Here is a 22,458-nt window from a genome sequence, read left to right as displayed (position 1 = left end):
GGAGAGTCAGAGGCGTCCGGTAATCAACCCCTCTCCTCTGGGCACCTCTTTGGGGTCTGCCAACCCCATCTCCGAGGCTGGAAATCGGGCCCCAGAGCCTCAGGTGGGCTCCGCCGGTGCTCTGGTGCCCTCTAGTGGCCATCCGCTAGAACGCCAACTCTCAGGCCTTCTGCCACCCTCTCCAGCACATCTCCCTCTCCCTTTCCTGCCACATCCCAGACCAGAAGAGCTCCTGCCAAGGTGTGTTGCTCCCTAGAGGTGCTGATGGGTTGGACCAGGCTCCTGAGGCCATGCCCTGTGGTGATCCCAGGCTGCTGGGCACTTTTCTTTTGTCCACATCTCGAGCCAGCTGCCTGCCACTGGCCGAATGAGGAGTTTGCAATGAGGTGGGCCCACGTCCGGGATGCTCCTGAGGACGCCCACCCGTGGGAGGCGGGTCTTGTCTGTCCTGCCCTCCGATGGGCCCCAGGCTCCAGGCGGGAAGCTCTCAGCCAGTGTCTGAACACAGGATGCTGCGTCCTCATTCTTTGTAAACCCTTGGAGTTACCTCAATACCATTTTTTAAATGGATCTCCCAGTTGGCATATTTATGAGATAAAGAATTTCCCTCATTAAAATTTAGGAACAACATATTATTAGAACGAGCAGGAAGACACAGGATGCTCCCAAATGATCTATTACTTGGAGGATTTAAAAATTCTAACGAGAAAACACTCACTCTCTTCACCCTCTTGGGCATCGGCACAAGGCAAGAATTGGCTGCACTCTTTATGCCTCTGATTTCTCCAGAACCTTTCCTTCGAGGAGAAATCTCTGGACTCTGTGGGGACTGTGAGTGGTGACAGTCAGCTAACTCTGAAACTGAAAAGCTGGAGGAAAAGAGACAGGCGAAGGAGATGAGAAGTGGTGACAGGGAACAGCAGGGGCGTCACGTTCAATCTAAGGCTGAGAGTCTGGGTAAATCTCCAACGAAGGTAAGGACCACCAGGAGCTGGCCCCACTGGCCTTGTCACATGGGGTGGGGATGGGGGACAGCCAAACCGCCATGGCCACTTTCAGAGAAATGAAGAAGAGTGGGAGGGCACCCCTGGGAGCCAGTTTGAAAACGGTCACTGTTATGAAATAATAAGATGCACTTTTCAGAAAAGTGAAGACTATTCTCTTAGTTCTCAAAGACTTGCAAATACTGTGTGTTCTTCCGGAGGCATGCTGAAGCCCCCAGCCTTTGAGGGCAGAAATGGGAAGTAATCTGGGTTCAAAACAATCCAGCACTCACTCCTTGAGGGTGTTGAGGATGACCAGTGTCTACCCCTTGGGTGCTATGGGGCCTGAAATCCCCTTATCACCTGGGATGGGAGGGGCCACGCAGGTACCCCACTGGGCAGCAGGGGACTTGGCTGGTGGGCGACAGACCATCATCAGATACATGATTTGCAAACATCTTGTGCCATTTTAGATGGTGGATTATCCTTTTCTTTTCTTCAAGAGATCCTAAACCTCTGTAGGGCACTTCGTTGCACTTAGAGGGAGAGGAGGAACGAAATCAGGCTGGCAGGTGCCCAAGGCCAGTGCAGCCCCTAGGGCTGGGGAGGGAGGCAGGAGGAAGGGCTGAGAGTTGGCATTAGAGCAGATGGCCACTAGAGGGCACCAGGGCACCAGTGGCGTCCACCTGCGGCTCTCAGGCTTGATCTCCAGGCTCGGAGGTGAGAGGAACAGGTGGAGAAGGCTTTCTGCTTTCCATAGCTTGAAGTTATTCGCAGCACAGCGCTTAGAATGAAGGCATAGGATGCCACAATCCACAGGAGGGGAGCCAGTGTCAGGAAACCTGAGGTGCTCGCTCCAGCTCCCCACATGACCCCCACATCACCATAGAATAGCCCTACAACTGGAGCAAACTCACAGAAGTAGTGGTCGATCTCCCTGCTGCCAGGGCAGAGAGGCAGAGGGGCTGCCAGGGCCAGAGTGAAGGCAGAGAAGGAGAGGCCACTGAACTAGGCTCCAGCAGCCATTCAACCAGCTGTTCATCAGGGCAGGGTAGCGAAGGACATGGCAGATGGCCAAGTAGTATCATGGGATGTGGCAGACAGTAGCAGGCACTCAACTGCAGTCAGTGAGGCAAACGAGTAGAACTGGACCAGATGGTGACCAGCGAGATGGTTTCCCTCCCATCCAGGAAGCTCTGCAACAGCTGAGGCCCGATGTTTGAGGTACAGCCCATCTCCAGCGGGGAGAAGTGGCAGAGGAAAAAGCACATGGGTGTGTGAAGAGTCCGGCTGGAGGCCACAGCCAGCACGACGAGGTTGTTGCCCCCGACTGTTACCACATAGACGACCAGAAAGAGGGTGAACGGGAGAAAGCCCAGGTGTTGCAGCTCCTCAAAGCCCTCTAGGATTAGCCAGGTGGTCTGGTTCTTGCTGTCACTCCTGGGCTGCTTTCTCATCTAGATTTGTCCTCAAGAGAACAGAGGAAGGTAATATTAACCAAGACGGTATTATGACCACACACCATGTTTGGCTTATTAATTTATTCATCAAGCAAGCACTGGGTACAGGCTTTATTGTCTCCTGTTTATAGAAGAGAAACTGAGACTCAGTGAGTTTAAGTCGATTACTCAAGGTCATTATGGTGGAGTCATGATTTGAACCCAAGTGTGCTTGACTCCAAAGCTCCTAACTACTATCCTACAGTGCTTTTTGAAATCCTTTCTGAGTGATAGAAATGTCCATATCAGAGAGCAGTATAGGGCTCTTCCAACCAGCTATTTACCTGACAATCTTCGCTGAGCATCAACAAGAGAAGCATCCCTGGTAAACTCTTCTGGAAGGGTAGGAAGAGGGCCCAGGACTTCTTGGGAGGTGGTCCTGCTCTAGGTCATGCACATTCCTGAAGCATTCACTCATCTCAGACTATTTTCCCTTTCCAAGAAAATGAGACTTGGAAATCCTGACAAAAAATGTATATCATCTACTCCATGAGAGATGCCATATAGAAAGATCTGAATTAACCTAGATCCCACTCTCCTGGGAAGCCATTCTTTTTCCTTGGACAAGTGGCCTGGTGACTGTTGGTAAAGCCATTTTCAAACTTTGCCCAGTCTCTAATCAGTTTGCTGGAAGCTGGGGATACTTTCTTTTTCTTGATTCTCCTGCCTTATATTCCCTATACAAGCCAAAATGTTCAGCTTATCTCACCTAACTGTAGATTCTTTAGAAATTTCTACCCTGGTTTGTTTTCTCTCAGTTATTGCAGGAAGATAATACCAACACACAGGAAGATCTTGATAAGTACTTGTGGAATATATGAAAAAATAAATAAATGAATTAGTTATAATAAATTTCCAAGAGTAAATTGCCATGGAAAATTTCAGCATCTGAAATTAATGCTTGGGCTAGAGAAAGAGGCATTTAAATGATTACCAACAGAGAAGGAATCTCTGGTCCCTCCCCTAACTGAGGGAATATTGGAATATTGCTACTCAGAGCTTCAGATGGAACCATGATTAAGATTGTAGGTGGAAGTCAAAGAGGTGAGTGTGTGTGTGTGTGTGTGTGTGTGTGTGTGTGTGTGTGTGTATGTGTTAAGCTGAAGAAACCAGAAAGCCCAACACAATATAGAGTTTTCTCATTTTTGAAGTTAAGAAAGATGACTTTCCACATTAGCAGATGGCAGCAAGAACACAGGGTTTTCGCATTCTTTTCCTGGTCCTACCTGTTCTTCTGGTCTTGAGCTTACACCATGCAGACACACATTGGTCACATGGGCGGTACAGACATAGAGCAAATAGAGTACTTTCATATGTTTCTGAACATATTTTGTCTTCTATGTACTAGTGACTTCTTAAAGAACTAGGGAGAGACTTGAAATGAGAGTGGAATAGGACTCCGGATTTAGCAGAGAGATGGAGCAAGGGAAGAAGCCAGTAAAATTAACCAAACCAACAAACCAGTCAGCTGACCCAAAACGTTTCAAATCTGGACTCTGAATCGATGCTTATGATCAAAAAGTTACTATCGTTCTTGCTAATCAGTGAATTTGACCTTGGTCCCTGTTAAAATTCTTAAATAGATGTTTTACAGAACATTTGGAATTCTCATAAGGAGATATCATTAGGAACTATATAATGCGAATTACAGTGTGAAACCTCACATAATGTCTTTTATTGATAGTATTAATAATTTAGTAGATCAAAAAATAATTTAGTAGATCAGGAGAAAGGGGTAGGAAAAGGGCATATTAATTTCAGTAAAGCTTCACAGAAAACATGATGACTGCGAGCTTAAAGAGAATACTCTTAGCTTGTTTACTATATAGCAAAAGTATTCATTAATGACCCTCTGAAAGTCTGAGAAAGATGTCTAGTGAAAAGGAGAAAGTTTTGTAGATCTTGTCTTATTCACCTATCTAGACATAGCAAATATGCATGGCTCATCAAACTTCAGATGATATGAATCAAAGAAGGGTAACCAATATTATAGGTGATAGAATTATAATTCAAAAGAATGTTGTCTTTTGGAATGCTAAAGACAAGATGAAATTTAACAAGGGCACATAGAAAATCTGCAGATAGGTTTTAACAATCAGTTGAAAAATTACAGGAAGGATAAGACCTGACTTGGTAGCCACTTCTGTGAAAATGATTTGAGATTTTTTTTTTGACCATCATGAATTAGGACTTAGTAGGTATAAAGTAGGAGGAACATATGAAGAGTGTGGAGATGTTTAACCTGGAAAAGACTAAACTAATGGCAGACTATGATAGCTGTTTTCAATATTGGAGGGACTTTTATGAAGAAGAGGGATTATAGTTATCCCATAGAAGCTCAGAGGGCAGAACAAAGACCATGGGGGTGGTGGTGGTAGAAACCTCATACCCACCTACCTGTGCTGGTTTCACAGAGGGGATTCTTATGGGGCTAACAATTGTTATTTACAGTATGATTTTTGGGGTATGAAAATAAGGTAAGGCTCACTTTAAGAGAGGGTAAGAGTGGGGACAATGAAGTTTCTTCCTAGAGCCTCCAGAAGTTTGTTGGCAAATATGGGCCCCATTCATTGGAAGTAGTTGGAACAAACACAAGACATTAAAGAAATATGGCATGCTTCCGAATTTCTTTAGGCTGTGTCAGAGATGGTCCTCTCTGGAGGCAGAGAGTAGTTTGGGTCCAGATAAATTCTAGATACTCAGGTTCAGTAGAGAGGGGACATAACCTGCTTTGGGCTTGGAGTCAATGCCTTCTCTCCTGGTTGTCTTACCCCTGGACTAAATTCTTCTGCCAGCTTACAGGTCTGTGGACTTCCTGCTTCTCTCCTGTGAAGGCTCCATGTTATTGGCTTCTCCCCACTCCAAGGTACTCATGGAAGACTGTTGACCTTATTCTATATATGCTGCTATGGACACTACTGCCTTTTCTAGAGCAAGACAGCCTCCTTCCCTTCTGGGGGTTGAAGAAGAGCCTCCCCAAGGAGGAGACATATCTTGGAGTCAACCAGATCAGCTGCATGTATGTTTTTGTTCCAGGGAAATGTTTTGGTTCATTCATCAGGGACCACATCCATATGTTTCACTCAAATCTAATGACCTCTTCCTTATGAGATAGGGAAAAACTGGAAAGACATAAGAATATCCATGATTAAAACCAATATTTAATACTTTATAATTCATAAAGCAAATATTAACTTATTTGATAAATATCTGATACTCAGAATGAACCCCAATGTGAAATGCGTGTATGCTATCATTTGTTCTTGCATCATTGGGACGGATTATCTAGAGTATGACCTCTAAGGGCTAGATTAGCAGTCCTCCTATTCTGGCATGGGTCAGGACCTGGGCCCTGCTTTGATCTCTAAACAGGGAGGAGGCAGGAGAAAACAGCCATATAATTCTTTATTTAAAAATATATCTTTATTGGAGTATAATTGCTTTACAGTGTTGTGTTAGTTTCTGCTGTACAACAAAGTGAAGCAGCTATACGTATACGTATATCCCTATCTCCCCTCCCTCTTGAGCCTCTCTCCCACCCTCCCTATCCCACCCCTCTAGGTGGTCACAAAGCATTGAGTTGACAGCCATATAATTCTGTAGATAATTTTTTCTGCTTAGTTTGATAGTTTTTAACATCACAGATTTACATAAACCAGGTCAGTCCTCTTAAAGAGAGTCCAGGAAGATAGTAAAATGCAGTTAAATGACAGATATAAAGAAGAAACCTTGCTGCAGGAATACAGCACTGAGTTCCTTCCATATGAAAGCAGAGAGGGGACCTAGGCCAGAAGGAAGACAGCACAGCGCCACAGCAGAGGTTGGATTTTTCCTAGTAACAGACTAGAATGGCTCCTCCTGGAGGAGAATGGACAAGTGTCTTACTTTGACAGCTGAAAGGCAGAGTGGAAAGACTTGGATGATGAAAAGGTGACCTGCAAGGAAGTAACTATAATATTGTTTTTGAGAGAGTAGCTGAGAGTAAAATATGGCTGCCTCAGTCTTGGGTTGCTGTAAAGAGCCTGAGAGAGATGCCAGCTGAGAAACAGAATAAGAGACTTTTCCAGGTAGAAAGGAAGTCCAGTGTTTATTAATGTAGAATTTATGATAATAGTAATAAAAATATCCAACTTGTGTTTAAAAGTTTAATTTCAGCTTTTTTTCCCCTGAAGTGTTATCTGTGAGTTTAAAGTGGAAATGAAGGGTCTACATGCTGTTTCCTAGGTATTAGATTAGTTTTTGTATAAAACCGTGCCATACATTAATTAATTCAAGAAATATTGTACTTACCAAGTATTTATGACCTGTCAGACACTGTTCTAGACTCTAGGTATAAGGCAGTGAACAAAACAAAATTTGGTTAGCGGAGTTATCTGAACTGCTTTCAGTTACCCGCGTCTTGATGATGGATACATATTACCCTCATCAGAAACCTCTTTCATCCAGAGCTGGCTTTCCTGAATGCAGAAATCCTGCCTGGGAAAAAATTCATCTTCATAGGACTAGCTTCTTGTGTCCTTCATATCAACTAACTGATATAAGCATCAAGAATGAATGGAGAGAATATAAAGAGGAGGATGTGTTAAGACCAGAAAACAAAATAACGATACTAAAAGAGATCATTTAGTGAATATCTCTTATGTGTGAGGCACTCTGATAAGAGTTTTACAAAATTATCTCATTGAAGCCTCACAAGAATTGAGGAAGGTAGTTATTATCATTATCTACAATTTACATATATCAGGTAAGTATAGGATAGAGAGATTGAGTACGTTGTCCAGGATCATACAATCAGTAACTGGTGAAGCCAAAATTCAAAGCTGACATTCCACAGTATTGCCTTTGGATAATAGAGAAGGGTAAATAGAAGATATTAAGAAAAAGAAGAGGGGACTTCCCTGGTGGCGCAGTGGTTGAGAATCCGCCTGCCAATGCAGGAGACACGGGTTCGAGCCCTGGTCCGGGAGGTTCCCACGTGCCGTGAAGTGGCTGGGCCCGTGCACCACAACTGCTGAGCCTGCGCTCTAGAGCCCGCGAGCCACAACTACAGAGCCCACGAGCCACAGCTACTGAGGCCCACGTACCTAGAGCCCGTGCCCCACAACGGGAGAGGCCACCACAATGAGAAGCCTGCGCACCGCAATGAAGAGTGGCCCCCGCTCACCGCAACTAGAGAAAGCCTGCGCACAACAACGAAGACCCAATGCAGCCAAAAATAAATACTTAAATTTAAAAAAAAAAAAAAGAAGAAAACTGTGATGGGTTGGCCTGGAAATATGATTAAGTTGGTCCATAAAGACTATCTTCAGATGCTTGCTACCTCCAAAGTATTGTGGAACAGACACACAGATCTACAGACATACATGAAATGTACCCTAACTTGGCTCCTATTGATTGTCAAAATTTCATCCTGGAAAAAATAAATAAAGTGGATGTTATCAAACAATGGTCTCAGTCATTAACAAACAAAGTCTCAATAAAGCACTCTTACAATACCTCACTAGGACAGTAAAACTTCTCGGTGAACTCATCAGGATAAACTTGTTGCAACTACATGAACTAATATTCTCAATAAGACTGTTAGTTTGATCCAGTAAGATGTTGGAGGATATTTAATAAAAATAAAGTTTGGCTTTTGGAATTACTGATCATCCTATGTCATCCTTCATGAAGGTAGCTAGATAGCCAGGCCAACTGTCTTTCAAGACTAATTTTGGATCATGGCAATAAAAACATGTGAACAGCACATATACATTAAAATAACTCCATCACCAAAAATTTTTTTCCTTCCAGTTTTTTTATATGCATTTTTATATAGTTGTAATTATCATCATACATAAAATTTTAATCCTAATATTTCACCTAACATTTTATTGTAAGCATTTTATATTATTTTTAAAAAATTTTAAAGTTCTTTAAAAAATAAATTTATTTATTATTTATTTATTTTTGGCTGCGTTGGGTCTTCGTTGCTGTGCGTGGGCTTTCCCTAGTCGTGGCAAGTGGGGGCTACTCTTCGTTGCGGTGTGCGGGCTTCTCATTGTGGTGACTTCTCTTGTTGTGGAGCATGAGCTCTAGGCACATGGGCTTCAATAGTTGTGGCACGCGGGCTCAGTAGTTGTGGCTTGTGGGCTCTAGAGCACAGGCTCAGTAGTTGTGGCGCATGGGCTCAGTTGCTCCGTGGCATGTGGGATCTTCCCAGACCAGGGCTCGAACCCGTGTCCCCTGCATTGACAGGTAGATTTCCAACCGCTGTGCCACCAGGGAAGTGCCAGCATTTTGTATTATTTCTTCATTTAAAATAATCATACAATATTCATTATGTAGATACAGCACCATTTGCCTAACCATTTTTTCATTGAAACTTTGAATCTATATATAGACCATATATGTAGACCATATATATTCCAACCTTCCACTAAGTGGGTGGGTCATTTATCTTCTTCTTATATATTTCTACTGATAAGAAGACAATATATTTTCGGGTATCTCATTTATTCAACAAATGTAGTTTTGAACCCCATGACATGTAGGGCATTATTGGTTGGTCAAGACACAGAATTTTCCTGTAGATAACTATGGTACAGTATGGAATGGGATAACTGCCACAAAAGAGCTACATAGTTATTGAAATCATAGAGAAGGGAGTAAAGGAAATGAATGGATAGAGTGGAATGTGAACTAGAATTTAAAGGATAGCAAAAGTTTTAGAAAGTTAAAAATGAGGGTAAGTGTCTTCAGCTTCCACCTCTTAAGGAGTAAACTGGTACCAGATTAGGTCTCCTAATGTAAGCAATTACATAATGGACACAATATATCAAGTATCTGTTTACAGCTATTGGAAAACATACAGCACCGGACAGTAACCCCTGAGAGAAGGGAAACCACTGAAGTGAGCTATGCCACCACCTTGGCTTTCTGTTTTCACACACTTTTGAGACCCAAGATCAAAGAAGGGGCAAGGCAGGACTGTCTCGCTGAGCTGAAGAGACAGAGATCAGAGTTTGGGGAGGCAGAGGTAGTTTGGATCTGTGGGCAGCAGAGGAGGGAGATATGCAGAGACAGAGTTCTAGAAGCCTGTATATGGATACCCACAAGACTTTAGCTACGTATTATGAGGAGTGTAAATTGAGTAACTACTCGAATCCACACAGAGTGGGAGATGTTTAAGGTCTAATCAACCAGAGTGGAGACATCTCATTGAAAACTGGGAGCATTCAGTAGACACCTCAGAAAGGCTACACTTGAATAGGGTTAAATTAGCCCAAGAATAAGGGCTCATCTTGACCTGCTCTCACAAAGTTTAAAAACAAGTCTTAAAAGATTAAACTGAACGTTAAGTATCCTAACTGTCTACCAGTACAAAGCCAAAACTCTTTAAAGGAAGACAACAAAATTCAGACGCTCAATAACAGAACACCCATAATGTTCCAGCATCCAATAAAACAATTAGTAGAAATACAAAGAAGCAGAGAAATGTGACCACTAGGCAGAGAAAAATGAGGCAATAAAGGACATCAGCAAGATGGCAGAATAGGAAACACCAGACCTTCCTTCAACCATGGAGACAAGGATTTAACAATATATGAACAAGTTGCTTTTGTTAGAAAATCAGAAACCAGCTAAGAGATTCCTGGATAGAGATCTTCCTGTTAGATTTTGGGAGTTCAGATTCTTTTTCTGCTTCAGCTACTAACTGGCTGCCCTCTTTGCCTTTCAATAAAATGATGAACTGAAACAACGTAAACAGAGTAATCCAGTACTTTACTTCATTAAAACTTGGCAGGTCCCAATGGTATGGGAAACCCTGGTACTCCTCAGGTTTGGTGAGTGGGTAAAATATCCTTCCTCAACTCTCCTGCTGGTGATTCCATGAGACTAGCCTGCAGGTTTTTCCATCATAGCTGGAGACAGAACTGCCCTGAGTGGCACCAAACTGCTCTGCAAATGGTTATGAAGAAAGGTATCTTCCATTCCTCAGTTCTTCTTTTGTTTTTCAATTTATTTGTTTATTTATTTTTGGCTGTGTTTGGTCTTCGTTGCTGCGTGCGGGCTTTCTCTAGTTGCTGTGAGCAGGGGCTACTCTTCGTTGTGGTGCACAGGCTTCTCACTCCGGTGGCTTCTCTTGTTGTGGAGCACGGGCTCTAGGCTCGTGGGCTTCAGTAGTTGTGGAGCATGGGCTTAGTTGCTCAGCGGCATGGGGGATCTTCCCGGACCAGGGATCGAACCCGTGTTCCCTGCATTGACAGGCAGATTCTTAACCACTGTGCCACCAGGGAAGTCCCAATTCCTCATTTCTTATATCAGAGGAAGAATTGTGGATATTTGTAAGAATAAGTCATTTGTGGTTTTCTGAAAGTGAACACCTCAGATTTGAAAGCTTATGCCAATTAGGTGTATTCCTGAAAATGGGTACAAACTGTTATGTCTAATCTTTTGAGGCCAGCAGACTGTAAACAGGGGTAAACAGAAAATAAATATTTCTATTTTTGGCCTGAAAGTGGTAAAAGCTATTTTGTGTTTAAAAAAGAGAGAGAGAGGGAGAGAGAGAGGGAGAAATTTCTGCATCCCAGGCAAGCATGAAGCCCAGCAGGAAAATTCTTGCGTTCATTCACCAGAGCACTTCTCCTCAGCATGACTTGGCATGAGTAAGAGAAACCTCCAACTCCTGACTTCTTCCTTGGGAGGGAATGGAGTGGAACGTATATCCAGTGTTCTTTTTGTGGTGCTGCCAAGGGACTGGTTTCTGTCTTACCTGAGTCTAAGCACTGAGAGGAATGGGATGTCAGGTCATAGAGAGCAGAGGCAATCAAGGTGGCTTGGCCTAGCACCAGAGTCTGCACAGATAGACACTAGGTGGAACTCCAGTACTGCAACTTTCTACAGTTCCAGAGAGGCTGAAGTATTGCAGACAGACACAAGGAGGAGATCTTAAGTAGAAACTGGTAAGTCTCTTAATTAGGAGATGACATGTGCAAACCCAAAGAGGATGCATACCCAGAAAAGGCTTGAGAGGTCTCCACATTCTCTAGCTGGGCTGATTGGAGAAAGTCCTCCCTGTGGAAACCAGACCACAAAGACTGAGAGAGGTAGCTGAGTTTTCAAATGCTTAAGTCCCAACAGAAAATAACACAACACACAAAGAAACAGAAAAACATAGCCTATTCAAAGGAACAGATTAAACCTCCAGAAACCAACCCTAAAGAAATGGCAATATGTGAATGACCAGACAAAGAATTCAAAACAACTATCATAAGATGTTCATGAATTAAAAGAGAACACAGATGGACGACTACATGAAATCAGGAAAATGATGCATGAATAAAATGAGAATACCAACACAGAGATAAAATTATAAAGAAGAACCGAACAGAAATTCTGGAACTGAAAAATACAATAACTGGATTGGAAAATGTACTAGAAGGAGTCAAGAGCAGACTTTACCAGGCAGAAGAAAGAATCACCAAATTTAGGAGTTTTGAAATTACCAAGGCAGAGGAGCTAAAAGAAAAAAGAAAGAAGAAACATGAAGATAGCCTAAGGGACTTATGGGACACCATCATGCAGAGCAACATATGCACTATGGGAGTCACAGAAGGAGGAAAAGGAGAGAAAGGGGAAGAGACCCTATCTGAAGAAATAACGGCTGAAAACTTCCTAAATCTGTGGAGAGAATTGGACATACAATTTCAAGAAGCTCAAAAAACTCCAAGTAGGATCAGTCTAAAGAGACCTACATTAAGACACAGCATAACCAAACTGCCAAAAGTCACAAAGGGAGAATCTTGAAAGCAGTTAGAGAAAAGTGACTTGTCACATAAAAGGGAGCTCCTACTATACTATCATCCTATTTCTCAGTAGAAACCTCACAAGATAGAGGGAGTGGGATGATATAGTCAAAGTGCTAAAAGAAAAAAACTGCCAACCAGCATACTGTATCCAGCAAAACTGTCCTTCAAAAATAGAGAAATCAAGACTCTCCCAGATAAACAGAAACTGAAGGAGTTAATAACCACTAGACCTGCCCTACAAGAAATACGGAAGAAGGTCCTTCAAGTTGAAGCAAAAGGATGATAAACGGCAACACAAAGCCATACCAAAGTATATAACTCTCTGGTAAAGGTAAACTTATAGACAAATACAGAATCCTATAGTATGGTAATGTAGGTGTGTAAATCATTTTCAAATCTGGTATAGAATTTAAAGACCAAAAGCATAAAAAGTCATTATAAATCTATGTTAGTAGATATATAATATAAAAGGGGCATTTTCTCTGCCCACAGGAGAGTAAATTAAAAATCAATAGCATTGCTCTTCCAGGTGGCAGGGACGGAGGTGGGCCTGGTGGGTCCGCGCAGCCTTGGGGTCGGAGCCGGGGTCCCCGCCCGCCCCAGTGCCCGCCGCCGGCCGAGCCCCGCGCCCTGCGCCTCCGTCCTGGGTCGCGGTGCTTGGAGGTGCGCCCGGGTCCGCGGGACAGGCGGGCGCAGAGGTCGCTTGTTGGGGGGATGGGGGTGGTGCGGCGAGGTTCCGGCGCCTCCGCAGAGCATTGCGGGTCTGGAGCTGGGGGCGCTGCGGCTTGCTACGCTCTCCGCACTTTCCTGGCTCTGAAGCCTCGAGAACATGGCTAGGCAGCAGTAGTTTAATGGGGAGTTTGCCTGCTGGGAACTAGGGGCCTGCTGGCGTCTCAGTTCTTGGCTGGCCCCGGAACACGAGGTTGCCAGGCGTGTGACGGCAGCAGGTAGGAGTGAGCCGCTGGTGCAGTGATGAGCAGTCAAGGAAGGACACTGGCTGTTGGCCTGTGAACCTCGGCAAGAATGACCAGCCGACACAGTCCAGACCAAGGTCCATGGGCCCAGCTCGGTCCTGTGCGGCTGGTCAGTGGAATAGACCTGCAGGTGTGGCTCTTGTCACTCTAGGACTGGCTTCAGGACAGATCCTGCTGATGAGGCCAGGGCACCGTCCTCAGTCCTCCAGGAGAGTGCGCCGGAGTGGAGCCAGGGGGGGTGTGCCCGACTCAGCACTGCGGCCACGCAAGTCCAGTCTGCTGGCAAGGGCAGTGGGGAGCTGGGGGAAGTCATGCCCTTGGGAATGTCCTCTGATGAAAAAGAACCTGCAGGCTTATCAAATAACTTTTGTGTGGAACGTTGGTGTGCTGAAAAGCAGTTCTGTGTGCTTTTCCCCCTTGGTGGGGATCAGCAGTGCTGAGGCAGCAGGCGTGACACAGAAGTGTGAGCAGAGACCGTCTGGAATCCCCAAACTCCAGGGAAACTAAAGGTGACAGCCAGCCTAGTGAAGAGGACAGGAGTTGGGGGTGGGGGCGGTGGTAGCAGCCCAGCAGGTGCCCCTCATCTCAGGGCCCTAATCCTGGCTCCAGCCAGCTGGCCAGGGGCACTGTAAGGTCTCTGGGCGAGCAGAGCCCACAGTCCTGAGCTGTTCTTTGTTGTGTTTGGGTCATCTACCCCCATCCAAGGGGAGAAATCTACATGAGATTTAAGAATTAGTGCTTTAAGAATGTGGATCTCATAGTTGAAACCTCGGAACATGTGTTTTCAGCACAAGGTGTTAAAGTGAATGGAAGGATTCAACCCCTTTTCAAGGAGGGTGTCTCCATGTGGGCAGAACTAGAGAATAAATGGGTCTTGAATTAAAAAAAAAAAAAAATCAATAGCATTAAAATATCTAGGAACATCTCTAAATATTTAGAATTTAAGCAACATACTTTTAAAAATTGAGATATAATTGACATGTAGCATTATATTAGTTTCAGGTGTACAACATAATAATTTGATATTTGTATATATTGCAAAATGATCACCATGGTAAGTCTAGTTAATATTCATCACCACACATAATTACAAAAATTTTTTGTGTGTCTTGAGAAGTTTTAATATCTACTCTCTTAGCAACTTTCAAGTATTCAGTACAGTATTATTAACTACAGCAACATATAGTTAAATAACTGGACTGTAAAGGAAGACATCACAAGGGAAATTAGAATATATCAAAATGATGCAGCAAAAGCAGTGCTTAGAAGGAACTTTATATCTTTAAATGGTTATATAGGAAAAGAAAATTTTTAAATTTTAATCTAAGCTTACACCTTGAGAAGCTAAAGGAGAGCAAGGTAAACTCAAAGAAATAGAACAAAGGAAATACTGCAATACAAAATGAAATAATGGAAATCAATGAAATACAAAAGGAACCAATAATAGAGAAAAATCAACAAAGCAAAAATTAGATCTTTGACAAATCAATAAAGTTGATAAATATTCAGCTAGATGATTAAAAACAGATTAAGCACAAATTATTAATATGAAAGAAGAGGAATCACTGCAGACCCTTAAAAAATATATATATATATATTTTAAATTTATTTATTTATTTTTGGCTGCATTTGGGTCTTTGTTGCTGTGCACGGGCTTTCTCAGAGCGGGGGGCTACTCTTCATTGCGATGTGCAGGCTTCTCATTGTGGTGGCTTCTCTTGTTGCGGAGCATGGGGTCTAGAGTGCAGGCTCAGTAGTTGTGGCACTGTGCCACATGGGCTCAGTAGTTGTGGCTCATGGGCTCTAGAGCGCAGGCTCAGTAGTTGTGGCGCACAGGCTTAGTTGCTCCGCGACATGTGGGATCTTCCCGGACCAGTGCTCGAACACATGTCCCCTGCATTGGCAGGAGGATTCTTAACCACTGCACCACCAGGGAAGCCCACCCTTAAAATATTAATGGAATAAAAAGGTAGTATTATGAACAAACTTATGCCAATAAATTTGACAATTTAAATGAAATGGAAAAATTATTTGAAAGATACCAGTGACCAAAACTGGCACAAGAATTAATAAAAATCTGAATAGCTGTATATATACAAAATAATTAAATTCACAATTGAAAACCTTCCCACTATGAAAACTCCAGACGCAGATAAGTTCACTGGTGAATTCTATAAAACTTTAAGTAAGAAATAATAAATAATACTGGCCCTTCAGATACTCTCTCAGAAACTAGAGGAGGAGGGAACACTTTATAACTTTTTTTGTGAGACCAGAATAATCCTAATATCAAAACCTAACAGAGACATTATAGGAGAAGAAAATCACAGATCAATGTACCTTATGAACATAGACACAAAAATCCTCAATAGAATTTTATCAAACTAATTCCAGCAACATACAAATATGCTTATATGCCATGAGCAAGTGTGGTTTATTTCAGGAATGCACGATTTGTTTAATATTCAAAAATTAATAGGAGGAGGGAATTCCCTGGCCGTCCAGTGGTTAGGACTCCATGCTTCCACTATAGCGGGCAAAGTAAGAGGTGTGGAAATAGATGGACACATACATTTTCAATTGATTTTTGATAAAGATGCCAAGGTAATTCGTTGGCGGGAGGAGAGTTTGTCATTTCAGCAAATGTTCTAGAACCACTGGGTATATATAAAAAAACTTTTAGAACAACTGTCCATATTGGGGAAAAAAACAACAAAACCAAACCAAATGCTGACTCCTATCTCAAACCATACACAAAAATTAACTCAAAGGTATTATAGATCTAACTGAAAAATATAAAATGATAACACTTCTGGAGAAAAACATCGGAGAAAATCTTGGTGACTTGGAGTATGTAGGCAAAAATTTCTAAGGCTATAAAAGGCATTAAATAGAAAAGAGAAAAGTGATAAATTGGATTTGATCAAAATAAAAAAAAACTTTTATTCAAATTACTCTATCAAGAAAATAAAAAGGCAAGCCATAGATTGAGTGAAAATATTTACAATAAATATATCTGAAGAAGAACTTGGATCTAGTATATACCAAAAAGTCTTCCAACTTAATTAGAAGACAATGTAAAAAACAGTGGGCAAAAGATATGAACAGGAACCTTAGCAAAGGAGGCTTAAGATTGGCCAATTGTTACATAGTCAATATTTTATAACTTTGTATGAAGTATAACCTATAAAAATATTGAGTTAACTATGTTGTACACCTGAAACTAATATAATATTATAAGTCAACTATATTTCAATATAAAAATCATATAGTAAAAAAACCTATAATACCCAAAGTTATCTGCAGATTCAATGCAATCTCTATCAATATTCCAATGGCTTTTTTCACAAAAATAGAAAAAAAAAAAGATGCTAAAATTTGTGTGTAATCACAAAAGATCCTGAATAACCAAAGCAATCCTGAGAAAGAACAAAGCTGGAGGTGTCACACTTCCTTATTTCAAACTATGTTGCAAGGCTACAGTAATAAAAACAGTGTGGTACTGGCTTAAAAACAGATACAGATCAATGGAACACAGCAGAGAACTCAAATATTAACCAATGCATACACAGTCAACTAATCTTTGACAAGGCAGTCAAGATTACTCAATAGAGAAACAATAGTGTCTTCAATAAATGGTGCTGGGAAAACTGGATATTCACATGCAAAAGAATGTGAATTGGACTATCTTACACCACTCACAAATATTAACTCGAAATGGATTAAGGACTTAATTGTTAGACTTCAAATGATAAAAATTCTAGAGGAATCCTATTTTTAAAATAGTTTTCAGAATATAAGCTGCATAGCTTATTAGAATAAAAAATAATGATGATATAACCTCAGGTACACAATGGAATATTATTCAGCCTTAAAAAAGGAGGAAATCCTGCCATTTGCAGCAACATGGATGGAACCTGATTATGCTAAGTGAAATAAGTCAGACAGAAAAAGCACTCACTCCCCAAATTTTATTGGCTTTAAATAATTCTAATTCATTTATGAATTTGTCTAAATTTGGGTTTCAAGTCCAAGATCTAGCTTCATTTTTCACCTAGTCATAATTTACCTTGATTATAAGAGGAAGCAGAAAAAAGTGAGGATATTAATTGTAAGGAGTAATGATCAATATTATTGTGGTTCTCAGGGTGTTCCCTCCAAATGGTAGCCCTGGGCTCTCTCTATCAATTACCACTCATCTACAAACTACAATTTCAGATGACTACTGCCAAATGTGTTTTGAAGCAGATGCTTCTGATTCCTTAATCTCTAGGAGTCCTCCATAGGACTGGTTTGAGAAACCTGGTTTGAGAAACCTTGATTTTTACCACAGCATCTGAGGGAACGAACATAGCTTCCTAGCATATTTCTGAAAAATCCCATGTGTTGCAAGTGCCTCTTCATTCCCTCAAGTCAGATCTTGGCCTGCACAGAGAGCACCCTACGTCTCTGGAAAGGGAGCTTTTGGCAGGAGCTTTCCTCCATCAGCTGTTCTTATGTCTTTCCATACACTTCCTCAGTGCTGAGATCGTGTTTGCTTTTCTTCTTTGGTTCATCTCCAAGAATCGACATCCTTCTCTGAAAGTTTATAATTGTTCCCATGAGACCTCTATCTTTTTTATCAGATGACCCCAGATATGCTATTTTATAAACATTTCTAGGGAGATAATAGTTCCTCTTGCCTGAGGCACATTTCTTTTCTTTTTGCACTTAGCTGTGATTCCTTACCTAGATACTGCTTCAGGGAAGGACAGAGATACAACCAAATTGTAGGCAAGCAGGCTGCTGCCATAAACCTTGACTTGGCTGGAAGCATAAGAAAGCCCCTGTGATTCCTGACTATCCTGGCCCATCATCTTATTCTATCACAGGAACTTAGTCCACAGCCCAGGGCAGGAGAAATTTTACACAAGACCCCCCTATTGGAAAGCCTAATCTATAGGACTAGCATTTCTTATCCATCCCTCTTACATATGGTTCAAGGTCATCCTCTCACTCCCAGCCATATTTTCAACCATACTTGCTTAATGTGATGGAATTCTTATTACTGTCCTTCATGTACTCCTCCAATGCCTCTGGATGGAGTGGAGGAGAAATGCAGTGGCAGCACTTCTGCTGTGTTTCTACATGTATCTCTGCTATCAGGAATTTCTGCTCAACTCTCTTGGCACACCAAGATCCTCCACAATTGTTTCACTCATAGTAATGATGCCGAAAACTTGACACCAATGCTGAATCAAATCTCAGAGACAGAGTTTTGGGTGAAGCAGAAAAGAATAGCTTTATTGCTTTGCAAGGCCCAACCCGGGAGGATTTGGTGAGGAGTTTCAAGGGTGAGGTTGCTGATAATATTAGGGTGTGTGCAGTGCCTGCACTCCTTTAATCTGGTCTCAGGTAGTCTCCTGATGAGCTTTTCTGGTTCCTTAATTTGGTGTCAGGTGGTCTTCTCTGGAATGAAGAATGCTAACATCTTCCATTTGTTGGGGGTTTTAGTTCTATAAAGAGCTCAAAGATATTGTTATGTGTATCCCTTGAGGTGGAACCAGGACACTCCCCCAAGTCTGCACTATAGTTTCTTGGCTGCTCCTCCCTTGTCTCTGCACCCCCTCCTTTCCCTGCTTAGCAACTTTTTGAATCTACCCTTTAGAACTCAGGGAAGGTCATGGAGGCTGGAGTCTATTCCCTACAAACAAGAAACAGGTGACACGGAAAGGCTTCTGTGCCCAGAAGCCCCATAGGGTCCTGTTCAGTTTCAGTACTTCATATAGTGGTAATCCATGGTACGGAATATAGGATAAAACTGAGGAGTTTGCCTTGATTCTGAAGAGTTGTAGAATATAACGGTTTGGAATACCTTCAGTTTGGAAACCTTAAATTGTTCAGTTGGGATGGGTACCCACTGCAATATAAGAAATCAGGTTTATTCTGCACCTTTTTCCAATCCCTGCATGCCTCATGACCACCACACCTCAGACCACTGTGCTTTTTTATTCTTTATTCCCAAAAAACATTGAGCCCCTTATCTTCAGGGAGGCAAATCTGAGACTGGCACTCCTGTCACTTGGCTGCCTTGTGAATAAGCCCTCTGTGTGCTGCAAACCTCAGTGTCTCAGCGTTTTGGTTGCTGCCCATCAGGCAAAACCAAGCTGGTTCAGTAACACTAGGACATCAGGAGTTCACAAATGAATTCATCTAGAGAAATGACAAATTTGTCAAAGAGAGTTGGATCTTGAGAGAAAATTTTCTTCTGTGGCAGCCGTGTGGCTGACAGGGTCTTGGTGCTCTGGCTTGGTGTCAGGCCTGAACCTCTGAAGTGGGAGAGCCTAGTTCAGGACATTGGACAACCAGAGACCTCCCAGCCCCAAGTAATATCAATCAGCAAGAGCTCTCCCAGAGATCTCCATCTCAATGCTAAGACCCAGCTTCACCCAACAGCCAGCAAGCTCCAATGCTGGACACCCCATGCCAACCACCTAGCAAGACAGGAACACAACCTCACCCATTAACAGAGAGGCTGCCAAAATCATACTAAGTTCACAGACACCCCAAAATACACCATTGGACGTGGCCCTGCCCACCAGAAAGAAAAGATGCAGCCCCACCCACCAGAACACAAGCACCAGTCCCCCCCACCAGGAAGCCTACACAACCCACTGAACCAACCTCACCCACTGGAGACAGATACCAAAAACAATGGGAACTATGGACCTGCAGCCTGCAAAAAGGAGACCCCAAACACAGTAAGTTAAGCAAAATGAGAAGACAGAGAAACACACAGCAGATGGAGGAGCAAGGTAAAAAGCCACCAGACCAAACAAATGAAGAGGAAATAGGCAGTCTACCTGAAAAAGAATTCAGAATAATGACAGTAAAGATGATCCAAAATCTTGGAAATAGAATGGAGAAAATACAAGAAATGTTTAACAAGGACTTAGAAGAACTAAAGAGCAAATAAACATGATGAACAACACAATAAATGAAATTAAAAATTCTCTAGAAGGAATCAATAGCAGAATAACTGAGGCAGAAGAACAGATAAGTGACCTGGAAGATAAAATAGGGGAAACAACTATGGCAGAGCAGAATAAAGAAAAAAGAATGAAAAGAATTGAGGACAGTCTCAGAGACCTCTGGGCGACATTAAATGCACCAACATTCGAATTAGGGGTCCCAGAAGAAGAAGAGAAAAAAAAAAAGGGTCTGAGAAAATATTTGAAGAGATTATACATGAAAACTTCCATAACATGGGAAAGGAAATAGTCAATCAAGTCTAGGAAGAACAGAGATCCCATACAGGAAAAATCCAAGGAGAAACACGCCAAGACACATATTAATCAAACTATCAAAAATTAAATACAAAGAAAAAATATTAAAAGCAGTGAGGGAAAAGCAACAGATAACACACAAGGGAATCCCCATAAGGTTAACAGCTGATCTTTCAGCAAATCTCTGCAAGCCAGAAGGGAGTGGCAGGACATATTTAAAGTGATGAACGATTACTCTACCCAGCAAGGATCTCATTCAAATTTGATGGAAAATTAAAACCTTTACAGACAAGCAAAAGTTAAGAGAATTTAACACCACGAAACCACAGCTTTACAACAAATGCCAAAGGAACTTCTCTAGGCAGGAGACAAAAGCGAAGGAAAAGACCTACAAAAACAAACCCAAAATATTAAGAACATGGTAACAGGAACATACATATTGATAATTACCTTAAATGTAAATGGATTAAATGCTCCAACCAAAAGACATAGACTGGCTGAATAGATACAAAAACAAGACCTGTGTATATGCTGTCTACAAGAGACCAACTTCAGACCTAGGGACACATACAGACTGAAAGTGAGGGGATGGAAAAAGATATTCCATGCAAATGGAAATCAAAAGAAAGCTGGAGTAGCAATTCTCATATCAGACAAAATAGACTTTAAAATAAAGACTATTACAAGAGACAAAGAAGGACACTACATAATGATAAAGGGATCAATCCAAGAAGAAGATATAACAATTGTAAATATTTATGCACCCAACATAGGAGCACCTCAATACATAAGGCAAGTGCTAACAGCCATAAAAGGGGAAATTGACAGTAACACAATCATAGTAGGGGACTTTAACACCCCACTTTCACCAATGGACAGATCATCCAAAATGCAAATAAATAAGGAAACACAAGCTTTAAATGATACATTGAACAAGGTGGACGTAATTGATATTTATAGGACATTCCATCCAAAAACAACAGAATACATTGTCTTCACAAATGCTCATGGAACATTCTCCAGGATAGACCATATCTTGGGTCACAAATCAAGCCTTGGCAAACTTAAGAAAATTGAAAATGTATCAAGTATCTTTTCCGACCACAATGCTATGATACTAGATATCAATTACAGGAAAAAATCTGTAAAAAATACAAACACGTGGAGGCTAAACAATACACTACTTAATAACCAAGAGATCACTGAAGAAATCAAAGAGGAAATCAAAAAATACCTAGAAACAAACGACAATGAAAACATGATGACCCAAAACCTATGGGATGCAGCAAAAGCCATTCTAAGAGGGAAGTTTATAGCAATACAATCCTACCTCAAGAAACAGAAACATCTCAAATAAACAACCTAATCTTACACCTAAAGCAATTAGAGAAGAACACAACAACAACAACAAAAAACCCAAAGTAGCAGAAGGAAAGAAATCATAAAGATCAGATCAGAAATAAATGAAAAAGAAATGAAGGAAACAACACCGAAGATCAATAAAACTAAAAGCTGGTTCTTAGAGAAGATAAACAAAACTGATAAACCACCAATGAGACTCATCAAGAAAAAAAGGGAGAAGACTCAAATCAATAGAATTAAAAATGAAAAAGAAGTAACAACTGACACTGCAGAAATATAAAGGATCATGAGAGATTACTACAAGCAACTATATGTCAATAAAGTGGACAACCTGGAAGAAATGGACAAATTCTTAGAAAAACACAGTCTTTCGAGACTGAACCAGGAAGAAATAGAAATATTAACAGACCAATCACAAGCACTGAAATTGAAACTGTGATTAAAAATCTTCTAACAAACAAGGGCCCAGGAACAGATGGCTTCATAGGTGAACTCCAGCAAACATTTAGGGAGGAGCTTACACCTATCCTTCTCAAACTCTTCCAAAATATAGCAGAGGGAGGAACACTCCCAACCTCATTCTA

General features: G+C 41.7%; 1 pseudogene; it reads right to left on the bottom strand.

Annotated features, from left to right (window-relative positions):
* Positions 1–1,637: 1,637 nt before the first annotated feature.
* LOC132373731 (olfactory receptor 11A1-like) lies at positions 1,638–3,895 on the bottom strand (annotated as a pseudogene).
* Positions 3,896–22,458: the final 18,563 nt, after the last annotated feature.

Source organism: Balaenoptera ricei, chromosome 10 (genome assembly GCF_028023285.1).
Source record: "Balaenoptera ricei isolate mBalRic1 chromosome 10, mBalRic1.hap2, whole genome shotgun sequence".
NCBI classification, from domain to species: Eukaryota; Metazoa; Chordata; class Mammalia; order Artiodactyla; family Balaenopteridae; genus Balaenoptera; species Balaenoptera ricei.
The sequence above is the reverse complement of the archived record's forward strand: the minus strand, read 5'-3'. Positions and strand labels throughout refer to the sequence as shown.